This window comes from Sapajus apella, unplaced genomic scaffold (genome assembly GCF_009761245.1).
Source record: "Sapajus apella isolate SASKATOON/1434 unplaced genomic scaffold, GSC_monkey_1.0 scaffold13, whole genome shotgun sequence".
In the NCBI taxonomy this organism is placed as follows: Eukaryota; Metazoa; Chordata; class Mammalia; order Primates; family Cebidae; genus Sapajus; species Sapajus apella.
The window spans coordinates 23,924,248-23,939,213 of NW_022436953.1; the positions used below are offsets into that span (position 1 = coordinate 23,924,248).

Here is a 14,966-nt window from a genome sequence, read left to right on the forward strand (position 1 = left end):
ATCTATGAATGTAAAGATAAACAGATGGTTTGTGGCCACAGGTATCTTGCAGTCTAGTTAATAGACAGACAGATGGTGAACAAGGTCAGTAAAGGTCGATGAGTAGTCAGTGGTGATGTGTGCCTTAGTTCAGAAAGAATGTAGGGGAAGGATCATTTCTCTGGGGAACCAGAGCAGGCTTCACAGAGGAATTAAATTCTGAGCTGAAGTATGAAGAATGAGGGATTTTTTGGGGGGTAGAGGGGAGCAGGTAGACAGCTAGTGAGAAGTTGCTCCAGATGGAAGTGTCAGCCTTGGCTAAGGCTTAGAGATGTGGAACAGCAGTGAACCCACTGGTTCTGTATTCTCCATTGTCACTGTAAGGTGGAGACCAGTAAAGACAATGATGAGCAGATCTGGAGCTGAGTTGGAATTAAGCGTTAATCCAGCATTCAAGAGGAGAGCCTTTGAAACATTCTGATCAAGAGAAGAGCATACAATAAACAGTTATCTCAGCATTATTATTACTGTTTACACATAGTGTGGGCTAAGCACTGTACTCAGGGATTCAGTTGAATCTTAAAGTAACTGTGAAATAAACATTGGTCACTTTATTCTATATATGAGGAAATAATTTCAGAAAAGGGAAGCAGCTGGCCTAAGATCACACAGCAGGAAGTAGCCAGCTCCTGACTGAGACTCAGGTGGGTCTGACTCCTGGAGGCTGAGCTCAGAAACCCTTTGTCAGTTTGGATTATAGATGGAGGAAGAGAGGCTGCAGGAACTGCTCCAGAGGGCATATGGCAGAACTGAATTAGAACTGAAAATGCATGAATATAGCCTTTTTCAATAAAAATTGCATGTGTCTGTGTTCCTATTTGGTTTGGGTTTTGGTCTTTAACAGCCTCTTGTCTTTATGATTTACACAACTCTGTAGATGAAATCTACCCATGATTACACTGGATATTTGCTATAGCAATGTTCCAGCAACCCTGGAACAAACTCACAATTTAGATTCATATTCATTTAAAACTCTGCCAATTTGGAAATTTCTTTCTTTCTGCCTGGATTCTGATGAGCAGCATTTATAACTTCTCTATAGCCAACTCTGATACTAGGGCCTTGAAAATATGGATCAATCGTCATTCTAGGATTTATAAGGTGGCCCCTTGGAAACAAATTTAACCCAGCGATAGACATGCTGCCAAAATTATAATTGAATAGTGAAAAGGGAATTCAAAAGGCCTGGGGCCCTGGCCCTCTCCTTTATGAGTACTGTGTCTGCAAGCAAATTTGAAACTCTTTGTTTGAGCTTGTTTTTTTTTTTTTTTGTTTTTGTTTTTTGTTTTTTTTTAACCTTCAAAATGGAGATGAGGGCCCTTATAAAGGGCAGATAAAGTCATATTCATGGACATATTTCTTGGTATTCTACAGCTGTGCTGCAGCACCTAATTCTTACATGTTACCAATGCCTTGCTTTGTCTACTTCCACAGAAAAGGGAAGATTCCCAGATGGCCTGCCCTCATTTGTCCATGGAGTAAGTAGCCCATAGTCTACATCACAAATGTGCATTTATAGTCTCTGCAAAGACAATGGAAACTGGCAACCAAATGCGTATTTAAAAAAACGAAACAAAAACCCAAACAATAGTCCATGAAGTAAAAGAATGGGGTAAACAGCAGTCGGGAAGGAAAAAGGAATGAATTTGAGGCTATTTAGCTGGCTGTTTTTCCCAGACCACAGAAAACAGTTATGCCATGTTAAACTATGCGTAAATTACATCTATACTGCTCATTTCTTCATTCATTTATTCACCTATCCATCTAGTCTACTAGATGCCAGGCACTGTGCTAGTGCTGGAGACTCAGTATGAACAATAATCTAATGGAGGATTCAATCACGGATCAAGTAATTACACAAATAAGGTTTGTATAAATAACCATGAATTGTGCTCTCATGTCAAGTTTTTTCTGAGCTTTAAGCGCATGTGGGGGAAGTAGGGCAATCCAGAGCAGAAAGACGGAGAAAGACCTGAAGAGTGGGAAGTAGCTGAAAGGTACCCTGGTCAGGTGGAGAAGGAAGGAAGTTCCTTGCAGGTGGAACTATGTGTGCCAGTCCCTATGATGAGAGGACTAGCAGGAACTGAGAAACATAAAGAAAGCTGGAATGCAAGAAGAGAGATATGGAAGAGTGGGATAGGAGGGGAGGCTGGAAGGCAGGTGGGGGTTATTCTATGAGGGTCTTGTAAACATGTAAGGATCTGAATCTTTGGATTAAAGCATCATTCTCAACCTAGGTGCATATTGGTGTCACCTAGCAAGCTTCAAAAATCCTGAGTCCTGGGACCTGCCCCCAGAGATTGATTTTAATTGGTGTGGGTGCTGCCTGGATATCAGGATTTTGAAAGATGCTCAGGTGATTCCAATGTAAAGATGGATGCATAAATGAATGAATGAATAGAATGGATGTAATTTTCTCATAGCTTAACATGGCATAATATTTTTGAGAAATGCTATGTTTGTGGATCTCCAGTTCTGCCATACCCCTCTATGAAGCGGTACCTGTAGTTCTCTAGCCTCTCTCACTCCGTCTATAACTCAAACTGCCAAAGGGTTTATGAGCTCAGCCTCTGGGAGTTGGACTTACCTGGGTCTCAGTCAGGAGTTGGTTACTTCCTAGCTGTGTGATCAATGGCTCGAGAGCCACTGGATTAAAATGTTTTACATGTATATATATCAACTGATTTCCACTTTGAAAGATCAGTCAGGCTGTGGTATAGAGAACAGATGGACAGGGTGGAGTAGAAGGGAGGTGACTCTAGGAGCATATTAGTGCAGTATCCTCAGCTCCTAGTTAACCAGGCTCTGCAAGAGCATTTCATTGTCTGCCATGGCAGCCATCAATTTGTCCATACTGTTAGAAACGCCAAAGAGGTAATTTTGCTTCTTTTTTTCTTTTTCTCCTTTTATTTCAAAAATAAGTACAATCTGCTTTTTAAAACTAAAAGAAATTGGTCCAATTTCTCCTCCTTTGGACAAGGCAGAACCAGCTTTCTCCGTTTTCTACATGGCAGCCTGTCAATGATGGAAGATGATTGTGATGCCCTAAAGATGTCTTTCTTTATTACTAGGTGTGTGGACTTATAAACACTTCTTATACCATGAATTCTAGATCTCTCTGATGAGTATATACTAATTGTCATTAACATGTCCTCTTAAAAAATCTGTTATTTTCTTGCTAAATATGGCTTCTCTTTCGATTTTGTTTTATCAAGTCATTTTGGTTATTGCAGAAAATGCTAACAGAAAACACTGTGCCAAGAATAAAGCTTTGATTTGTAAAAAGTATCCATTTGTTTTCTAAAACAAATGATGTTTAAATGACATATTTAAAAAACACTTAAAGTTTTATCTTGGGCTTGGAAACAGTTGAAGTCAGCATTTGAAATTCTAACTTTTTTATTTGTTCTGTGGTTTTATGGATATAATTTCTTTTTAGGAAAAAAACAGAAGCTACAGGGGACTTTCCCCTTTATGTTTCTCAAAAATGTTAAATTTTTCTATTGGAGAATTTGAGAATTTAACTTAGCACATAAACATTCTTTCTTCTGTGTCTAAGTGATGAAAAGTAAGATGAATCAGCATCACTACTATTTATTAAGTGGTTTCTGTAGCTGGTATGGAGCTCATCAGTTTGTAAGTTGTGTGTCCCATTTAATCCCCATCACAATTCAAAAGGAGGTATGATTGTTATCTCCGTTCTATAGATGAAGGATAAGGAGTTAAGAACTTGTCCAAATCATACCAGGAGCAACTCTGATTTCTGTCTCTACAGCACAGCATGGCACCCTTTTGACTCCCACATTCAAAAGCGAGTTTATGCCTTGACTAAAGAGTAAGGTCCGGGAGAGGGGCCAAGATGACTGACTAAAAGGAGTGGTCAGAGGCTCCCACTGAGAAGAACAAAAATGGTGAGTGAATCATGCACCAGCAACGGAGGTATCCAGGTTATCTTGTTTGGACTGACTAGGCAGTTGGTGCGACTAAAGAAAAGCAAGGAAAATCAGGGTGGTGTGATGGCCCACCTGGGAGCCACACAGGGCAAGGGGAGCTCTCATCCCCCAGCCAAGGGAGGCAGTGAGTAATTGTGCTACCCTGCCCAGGAAACCATGCTTTTCCCACAGACCTGTGCAATTCGTGGATCGAGAGAACTCCCTCATGAGCTCACACCACCAGAGCCTTGGGTTCCAAGCAGAGAGCTATGCAGATTCTCAGCGGCCACTTGGCTGGAGCCTGCCTAAGACTACCGAGTTCCTGGAGGGGAGAGATATTCTCCATCAGTGCAGTTGCCTGCTGCTTAAGACAACTGAGCTACCAGTGGGAGGGGCAGCAGCCATTCCTGTAATTGCAGTCTGCCATTTTTCCCCTGCTGGTACCTGGGAGACTGGACGGTTTGGATCCAGGAGGAATTCCCCACAGCGCAGGTTAGTGGCTGTGGCAGATGGTGGCCAAACTGCCTCTTTAGGCCAAACCCTGACAGATCCCTCCTCTCTGGGTGGAGCCTCCCTACAGGAATATCTGCAACTCCAGCCGGGGAAGTTTAGGGACAGAACTTTAATCTCCTTATGATGGGTGGCTTCAGTCTTCATAGATCAGCAGACTTAGCTTTGCCCCCTGCTGGCTCTGAGGAATCTGGGCAGTCTGGATGAGTGGGAATCCCCCGGGAACAATACACCCACTCCACCAAGGGGCAGCCAGAGTGCACCACTAAGTGGGTCATGGATCCCATGCCTCCTTACTGGGTAAGAACCCCCAATAGAGGTTGGCAGACACCTTATACAGGAGCATTCCCACTGGCATCAGGTTGGTGCCCTTCTGGGACAGAGATCCCAGAGGAAGGAGCAAACAGTGATCTTTGCTGTTCTTTAGCCTCCACTGGTGATACCTCCAGGTGCAGGAGGGACTCAGGAAAACTACAGCAGCCCTATGGAAGAAGGGTCTGACTGTTAAAAGAAAAAGAGAAAGCAACAACAACAGCATCAACAAAAAAAAGCCTCCACAAAAATCCCATCCAAAGGTCAGCAGCCTCAAAGATAGAAGCTACAAACTCATGAACTTAAGAAAGAATCAACAAAAAACCACTCAAAACTCAAAAAGCCAGAGTGTCTCTTCTCCTCCAAATGGTTGCAACACCTGTCCAGAAAGAACACAGCAGTGGGTGGAGGCTGAGATGGATGAATTGACAGAAATAGGCTTCAGAAGGAGGGTAATAATGAACTTCACTGAGCTGAAGGAGCACATTCTAACTCAATGCAAAAAGCTAAGAACCATTATAAAGCAATACAGAAGTTGTTTAGAGAGGAACAGTTTAGAGAGGAATATAAATTATCTGATGGAGCTGAAAAATACAAGAACTTTACAATGCAACCACAGTTATCAATAACAAAATAGACAAAGCAGAGGAAAGAATTTCAGAGCTTAAAGAATATCTTGCTGAAATAAGATAGGCAGATAAGATTTGAGAAAAAAAATGAAAAGGAATGAACAAAACCTCTAAGAACTATGGGATTATGTAAAAAGACTGAACCTGTAACTGACTGGGGTAATTGAAAGAGATGAGGAGAATGAAACTGGAAAACATACTTCAGGATATCATCCAGGAGAACCTCCCCAACCTAACAAGACAGGCCAACATTCAAATTCAGGAAATCCAGAGAACCCCAGTAAGATATTTCATAAGAAGATCAACCCCAAGACACATAATCATCAGATTCTCAAAGGTCAAAAAGAAGGAAAAAAATGTTAAGGGTAGCCATCCAGCAAGAAAGGCCAGGTCACCTACAAAGGGAAGTCCATTAGACTAACAGCAGACCTCTCAATAGAAACCCTACAAGCCAGAAGAGGTTAGGGGCCAATGTTTGACATTAAAGAAAAGAGTTTCCAACCTAGAATTTCATATCCAGGCAAACTAAACTTCATAATTAAAAGATAAGTAAAACCCTTTTGGCAGGCAAATGCTGAGGGAATTTGTGACCAACAGGCCTGCTTTTTAAGAACTCCCGAAGGAAGCATTAAATATGGAAAGGAAAAACCATTACCAGCCATTGCAAAAACACACTGAAATACAAAGGCCAATGACACTATGAAGCAGCTACATCAACGAATCTGCAAAATAACCAGCTAGCATAATGATGTCAGGATCAAATTCACACATAACAATATTGACTTTAAATGTAAATGGACTAAATGCCCCAATTAAAAGATGCAGAATGGCAAGCTGGATAAAAAGTCAAAACCCATCAGTGTGCTGTATTCAAGAGACCTGTCTTACGTGCAAAGACATACATAGGCTCAAAATAAAGAAATGGAGGAAAATTTACCAAGCAAATGGAAAGCAGAAAAAAAGCAAAAATGCAATACTAGTTTCTGGACAAAACAGACTTTAAACCAACAAAGGTCAAAAAATACAAAGAAGGGCATTGCAAAATGGTAAAGGGATCAATTCAATAAGAAGAGCTAACTATCATAAACATATAGTCCAATACAGTAGTACCCAGATTCATAAAACAAGTTTTTAGAACCTACAAGGAGGCTTAGACTCCCACAAAATAACAGTGGGAAATTAACACTCCACTGTCAATATTAGACAGATCATTGAGACAGAAAATTAACAAGGACATTTAGAAGTTGAACTCAGCTCCAGCTCAAGTGGAAATGATAGATATGTACAGAATTCTCCACTCAAAAACTACAGAATATACAGTCTTCTCAGCACCACATGGCACTTACTCTAAAATCGATCACATAATTGGATATAAAACAACAGAATATACATTCTTCTTGGCACCACATGGCATTTACTCTAAAATTGATAATATAATTGAAGTAAAACACCCTTTAGCAAATGCAATACAACTGAAATCATAATATGTATCTCTCAGACCACAGGACCATCAAATTATTACTCAAAATTAAGAAACTGACTCAAAACCACACAACTACAACCTGCTACTGAATGACTTCTGGGTAAATAATGAATTTAAGGCAGAAATCAAGCAGTTCTTTGAAACCAATGAGAACAAAGAGAAAACATACCAGAATCTCTGGGATGCAGCTAAAGCAGCATTAAGAGGGAAATTTATAGCAGTAAATGCCCACATCAAAAAGCTTCAAGAAAGAGCTAAAACCAATACCTTAACATCACAAGTAAAAGAACTAGAGAACCAAGAGCAAACAAATCCCAAAGCTAACAAAGGACAAGAAATAACCGAGATCAGTGTGTAACTAAATGAGATAGAGACCAAAAAACAAACAAAAAAAAAAACTTCCAAAAAATCAGTGAATCTAGGAGCTGGTTTCTTGAAAATATTAATAAAGTAGACCACTAGCTAGACTAATAAATAAGAAAAGACAGAAGAATCAAATAGACAAAATAAAAAATGATAAAGGGGATATCACCACTGACCCCACAGAAATACAAACAACTATCAGAGAATACTGTAAATTCTTCTATGCATATAAACCAGAAAATCCAGAAAAAAATAGATAAATTCCTGGACACATACACCCTCCCGAGACTGAACCAGGAAGACCTTGAATCCCTTAATAGACCAATAACAAGTTCTGAAATTGAGGCAGTAATAGCCTACCAACAACAACAACAACAACAACAACAAAAAGCCCAGGACCAGACAGATTTACAACTGAATTCTACCAGAGGTATAAAGAGGAACTGGTACCTATCATTTCTTCTGAAACTATTTGAAACAATTAGAAAGAAAGAACTTCTCCCTAACTCATTTTATGAGGCCAGCATTATCCTGATACTAAAACCTGACAGAGATACCACAAAAAGAAAACTTCAGGCCAATATCCCTGATGAACTTTGATGCAAAAATTCTCAATAAAATCCTGGCAAACCAAATACAGCAGTGTATCAAAAAGCTTATCGACCATGATCAAGTCAGCTTCATCCCCAGGATGCAAGGCTGGTTCAACATATGCAAATCAGTAAATATAATTCATCACATAAACAGAACTAAAGACAAAAGCCACGTGATTATCTCAATAGTTGCAGTAAAGACCTTTGATAAAATTCAACATCGCTTCTTGTCAAAAACTCTCAAGAAACTGGGTACGGAACATATCTCAAAATAATAAGAGCTATTTATGACAAACCCACAGCCAATATCATACTGAATGGGCAAAGCTACAAGCATTCCCCTTGAAAACTGGCACAAGACAAGGATATTCTCTCATACCACTACTATTCAACATAGTATTGTAAGTTTGGCCAGGGCAATTGGGCAAGAGAAAGAAATAAAGGGTATTCAGATAGGAAAGGAGGAAGTCAAATTGTATCCGTTTGCAGATGAAATAATTGTATTTTTAGAAAACCTCATCGTCTCAGCCCCAAAACTCCTTAAGCTGATAAGCAGCTTCAGCAAAGTCTGGGGATACAAAATAAATGCAAAATCACAAGCATTCCTATACACTAACAATACACAAGCAGAGAGCCAAATCATGAATGAGCTTCAATTCACAATTGCTGCAAAGAGAATAATAGCTAGAAATACAGCTAACAAGAGAAATGATGGATCTCTTCAAGGAGAAACTACAAACCACTGCGCAAGGAGATAAGAGAAGACACAAACAAATGAAAAACATTCCATGCTCATGGAAAGCAATATCATGAAAATGTCTATACTAACCAAAGTTATTCATAGATTCAATGCTATTTCCATTAAACTACCACTGAGATTTTTTACAGAGTTAGAAAAAGCTATTTCAAAATTCATATGAAACCAGAAAAGCCTGTATAGCCAAGACAATATTAAGCAAAAAGAACAAAGCTGGAGGCATCACACTACCTGATTTCAAACTATGCCACAAGCCTACAGTAACCAAAACAAAACTGTTTTGTACCGGTACTAAAACAGACACCTATACCAATGGAACAGAATAGAGATCTCAGAAATAAGACTGCACATCTACAACCATCTGATCTTTGACAAACTGGAGAAACACAATAGGAAAAGGATTCCCTATGTAGTAAGTCAAGCTGGGAAAACTGGCTAGCTATATGCAGAAAATTGAAACTGGAACCCTTTCTTACACTTTATACAAAAATTAACTCAAGATGGATTAAAGACTTAAACATAAAACCAAAAACTATAAAAACCCTAGAAGAAAATCTAGGCAATACCATTTAGAACATAGGTATGGGCAAAGATTTTCTGACAAAAACATCAAAATAAATTGCAACAAAAGCAAAAATTGACAAATGAGATCTAATTAAACTAAAGAGGGTCTGCACAGCAAAAGAAACTATCATCAGAGTGAATGGACAACTTATAGAATGGGAGAAAATTGTTTTCAATCTGTCTAACTGACACAAATCTAATATCCAGAATCTATAAGGAACTTAAATTTACAAGAAAAGATAACTTATTAAAAAGTGGGTAAAGGACATGAACAGGCGCATCTCAAAAGGAAACATTTATGCAGCCAACAGACATGATAAAAAGCTCAATATCACTGATCATTAGAGAAATGCAAACCAAAACCACAATGAGATACCATCTCATGCCAGTCAGAATGGCAATTATTAAATGTCTCACAACAGATGCTGGTGAGGCTATGTAGAAATAGGAACACTTTTACACTGTTTTTGGGAATGCAACTTAGTTCAACCCATTGTGGACGATGGTGTGGTGATTCCTCAAAGAACTAGAACCAGAAATACCATTTGACCTAGCAATCCCATTACTGTGTATATATACCTAGAGGAATAGAAATCTTTCTATTATAAAGATACATGCATACATATGTTCATTGCAGCACTATCCACAATAGCAAAAACATGGAATCAACCCAAATGCCCATCAATAATCGACTGAATGAAGAAAATGTGATACATATACACCATGAAGTACTATGCAGTAATAAAAAGGGATGAGATTATGTCCTTTGCAGGGACATGGATGGAGCTGGAAGCCATCATCTTCAACAAACTAATACAGGAACAGAAAACCAAATATCACAGTTCTCGCTTATCAGTGGGAGCTGAACAATGAGAACACATGCTGGGGCATGCCATGGGGACAGAGGGAGAAAGAGTGTCAGAATAAAAAGCTAATACGTGTGGGGCTTAATACCTATGTGATGGGTTGATAGGTGGAGCAAACCACTGTGGCACATATTTATCTATGTAACAAACCTGCATGTCCTGCATATGTATCATGGAACTTAAATTCAATTTAGAAAAAAAAGAATAAGGGCCAGCTTGCATCCATATTCTTTCTAGGAACCTTTCTCAATGCTCTAGCCTCAGTGACTACACCTTTCTCTTGATTTCATAACAGTTGTCTATACTAGAGGAGGAAATTATGATGGGCCTATGACTTTCACAATTACTCATAGTTATTTACCACTAAGTTATTATTTAACTCCTTATCTCTGTGTGGATTATTTTTTCTCCACATAGACTCTAAGTTTCTTGGGAAAGGATTGTCTATTATGAGTCTTTGCTTTCCCATAGTGCCTGGTATATTGTTCCGTCCATATGCAAGATGACCAATTTACTTGAATTAATGAGTAAATTAATGAAGAGCAGTCAGTTATTTTGGAAAATGTGATATATAAACATCTTTTAAAACCTCTTGTGCATAGGCTCAGGAGATACCCACTTCTGGGCTCAAGTTCCAGCTCTGCCACTGGCCAGCTTTGTGACCTCAGGCAATGTCAGCCACCTCAACTGTAAAATATGGATGATAACTTAATACCCAGACTAGAGGATTGTTGTGAGTGTCAAATGTGATGATAAGTGTAACTGCTTTAACCTAATTTCTGGCCTATTTACATCATAAATTATAGCTATTATAGTTCGACTAGCTCTTATTATTTGCATCATGCTTTATTATTTATCAAGAGCCTTTCTGAACATTGTCTTGTGTAATTATTGACAGATATTTACTGAACACTATGATGCAGTGGGTACAGAGTAGCAAATATGTAGTCATGGTCCCTGACCCCATAGAGCCTTTCTTATATGTGTTGGAAACTTAATCTGCAAGGCAACAGCTTTGGGAGGCCTAATGTGAGGTGATTTGGTTATGATGGATTTAGGTCATTATTGTGAGAGTGAGTTAGTCATCATGACAGTGGGCTGTTATGAAGCAAGTCTGGCCCCTTATGTCTTTCCCTTTTGCATGCACTCACTTGCCCTCATATCCTTCCACCATGGGATAATGAGCGAGAAGGCCTTCCACAGATGCAGCTGCTTAGTCTTGGACTGTCCAGCCTCCAGAATCATGAGCTAAATAAACCTCTATTTTTTATAGATTATTCAGCTCATGGTATTCTGTTACAGCAATAGAAACAGAGTAGAATACTGCCTCACAGGATGTTCTTGCCATGACAACCAGGTGGATGGTGAGAGGCATATTCTGTGAGCAGGGGTGTTTCCAAACCAGGGAGATCGTGTTCATTTTAAATACGTTCATCTGTATGGATACTAATTTAGCTATAGCCATAAGCTTTGATTTGTTTGAGGTTAAATAAACCTGAACAAACGTGATACAGTGTAAAATTAAGTACTGTTTTATTTCTCAATATATTTTCTATTAATGAGTAATTATGAATACAACTCATAAGGACAGCAAATGTATAATTTGTATGTACATGTGTATGCCAGGATTGGTAGAAAATGTAAAATATTAAGTTACACAGCTTAGATAGTTTATTACAGGTCTACTGATGAGGTCATTAGTTTTAAGTGTCTTTAAGAAGAATCCCAATACCAACATCATCTCCCCAATACCATCTGCCCATAAGATATACCAAGTATATATTTGAATCCCTTCTTTTTTAAATTCTTATTTTAATAATGAATTATATGTGTCTGTGTTCTGATTTGGTTTAGGTTTTGATCTTTAATAGCCTCTTCATGAACTATACAATTCTGTAGGTGAAATCTACCCATGATTACTTTGGATATTTGCTATAGCAACTTTCCAGCAACTCTGGAACAAACTCAAAATTTAGATTTATATTCATTTCAGACACTGCCATTTTGGAATTTTCTTTCTTTCTGCCTGGACTCTGATGAGCAGCATTTATAACTTCTCCATAGCCAACTCTAATACAAGGGCCTTGAAAATATAGATCGATTTTCATTCTAGGATTTATAAGATGGCCCCTTATAAATAAATTTAACTCAGAAATAGCTACTTGCTGCCAAAAATATAATTTAATAGTAGAATGGGGATTCAGAAGACCTGGGTCCCTGGCCCTGTCCTTTACACATCCCATAACTGCAAACAAATTTGAGCTTGGTTTCTTTGCCTCCAAAATGGAGATGATACCTCAGAGGGCCCTTGTACGAGTCGGATAAAGTCACATTCATGGAAATGTTTCTTGGTGTTCTACAGCTGTGCCAGATCACCTAGTTCTTACACATTACCAATGCCTTGCTTTGTTTACTTCCATAGAGGAGAGGAGGTTCCCAGATGACCTGCCCTTATTTATCCAAGGAGGAAGTAGCCCATAGTCTACATCACAAGCGTGGATTTAGTGTCTGTAAAGACCATGGAAACTGGAAACCAAATCCCTATTTAAAACAAAACAAAAACCCAAACAATAGCCCATGAAGTAAAAGAAAAAGGTAAACAGCAGTCAGGAAAGAAAAGAGAATGAATTGGAAGTTATTTACCTGGCTGTTTTCCCAGATCACAGAAAACAATTGGAAAAGACCCTGAGACCTGAAATACCCTCTTCCTTTCCAACTTTCTCCTGTATATGGTGAGATGTATGGATTGAAAGGCTGTGTAATAGAACATACACTCTCAAGGCTTCATCCACAAGCAGTGGCTTAACTTGATGACAGCAGTAGGGTCAGCAGTGAAGTGAAAACATTAGCAAAACATTTCCCTTAAAATCTATTCATGGGGACACTAACAGGACCATTCTACATAGCACATCCTTCAATGTATGGGGTAAAGGCCACAGATTGTGAGGCCACAGCATGGGCATGGTTGAGACCCTGGCAAGAAAGAGTGTGCACAGGTCAGAGGATTCAGGAATCCTCCATCATCAGAGACCGATAACATTTGGGGTTAACCCAGAGTGAGGCTAGCACTGGCCACGGGGAGCATCCTGAGCCATTTTGTGGCTCTCAGGCTGTGGCCTAGTTTGTTGTATGTCTCAAAATAAGCACCTTGACTTCTTCTCCCTGTGGTGTTTTATTTTAATATGGTAGTTTAACAGTTATTAATATGAAAGTATAGTATTTGAAGGAAATTTTTTAAACTAAAAAAAAGTAAAAAGAAAAATTATTTGCATTACATTATAAGCCTTTCAGCATTTTGTACTCTTTTCTATTTAGCCTTTAAAATATGCAGACAGAGATTTTAAAATAAAACTGGACTCAGGTTGCATTTTCAGTTTTCTGTCTTGATTTTTTACTCATCATTGTGTCATGGACATTCTTCTAAGTCATTAAACATGTTTCAGAAATAAGATTTTTAGTGTATCATAGGGCTGTCTCATGGTGGCTGCCAGTGTGGATTATGAAAGCATTGTTCTTAGAATAGGGCTATTTCTAAACCAGGGAAAATGATGTCCATTTTAAATATGTCCATGTGTACAGATGTTAATGCATATATGGCCATTAGCTTTGACGTGTTTGATGCAGGGTACAGGTTGAATATCCCTTATCTGAAATGCTTATGAACAGAAATATTTGAGATTTTGAATTTTTTTTTTTGTATTTTGAAATATTTGCATTATATTTCCTGGGTCAGCATCCGTAATTCAAAAATCCAAAATGGCCTTTGGAGCATTATGTCAGTGCTCAAAAAGTTTCAGACTGTCAATAATTTCAAAATTTTGAATTATTAGATTTGGGATGCTCAACTTGTAGTCCATTGCATGACTATACTGTATTTTTATTAATCATTTCTCTCTATCATTAGTTGTTTAGATTTCTTCATATGTTTCTATACAAATAAACACTGCTATGTTTTATTTAATATTATAAATAAATGTGAAACAGATTAGGTCTTATTTCTAACAGTGGCATATATTTTAAATATATAAAAGTAGTAACAGTGTGGCTTGCTGTAAAATTAAGCCAACAGAGTAAAGAAATAGAAAAGATGGCCAAGGGAAAGATCCTAATATATATAGTGTATTGAATGATAAAACATGTATCACATCAAGGTTAAGAGTTAAAGCCAGTAAAATTTAAAAAAAAAAAATCACACATCAGTGGGGGAATGATTATTGAACAAATAGTACTGGAAAAGCCTAACCTCATAGTATATCAGAAGAATAAATTCTGCATTGAATAATGAATTCAATCTTAAAAATTGAAATCATGAAAATATTGGAATAGAACCTTAACGACTAATTGTTCTTCCAGTTTAAAAAGACTATTATTAAAGCAATGAAAGAAATAAGGTAAAAGTGATACATTTCCCTCCATAAAAATATGTAACTTAGGCTGGGCATGGGTGCCTCACATTTGTATTCCTAGCACTTTAGGAGGCCAAGGTGGGCGGATCATAAGGAGTTTGAGGAGTTTGAGCCTGACCAACATGGTAAAACCCTGTCTCTACTAAAAATACAAAAATTAGCTGGACATGGTGGCACGTGCCTATAGTCCCAGCTACTCAGGAAGATGAGGCAGGAGAATACTTGGAACCCAGGAGGTGGAGGCTGCAGTGTGCTGAGATCACACCATTGCACTCCAGTCTAGGCGACAGGGCAAGACTTTGTCTCAAAACAAAACAAAATCAAAAACAATTTTTTTAAAAAAAGTAACTGAAAAGAAACAAATGCGTATATATTCTTTGCTTCTGTATGTATGGTGGATGAGCAGTGGAGAAAACAAATGCACTCTTCTCAAGGAGCTCACATTGAAATGGAAGAAGGTAGGCAAAAATAAATATATTCAGAAAAATAAAATGGGGCAATAGAAGAGAGAA

The 14,966-nt window shown here is 38.3% G+C and overlaps 1 long non-coding RNA gene across 1 annotated transcript in view; it reads left to right on the forward strand.

Moving 5' to 3' along the window:
- LOC116554044 overlaps positions 1-13,031 on the forward strand; it is a 22,862-nt gene extending 9,831 nt beyond the window's left edge. The window contains exons 2-3 of the long non-coding RNA XR_004270026.1: positions 4,464-4,467; positions 13,019-13,031. This is a non-coding gene — a long non-coding RNA (uncharacterized LOC116554044). The remainder of the gene's footprint in view (positions 1-4,463; positions 4,468-13,018) is intronic.
- Positions 13,032-14,966: the final 1,935 nt, after the last annotated feature.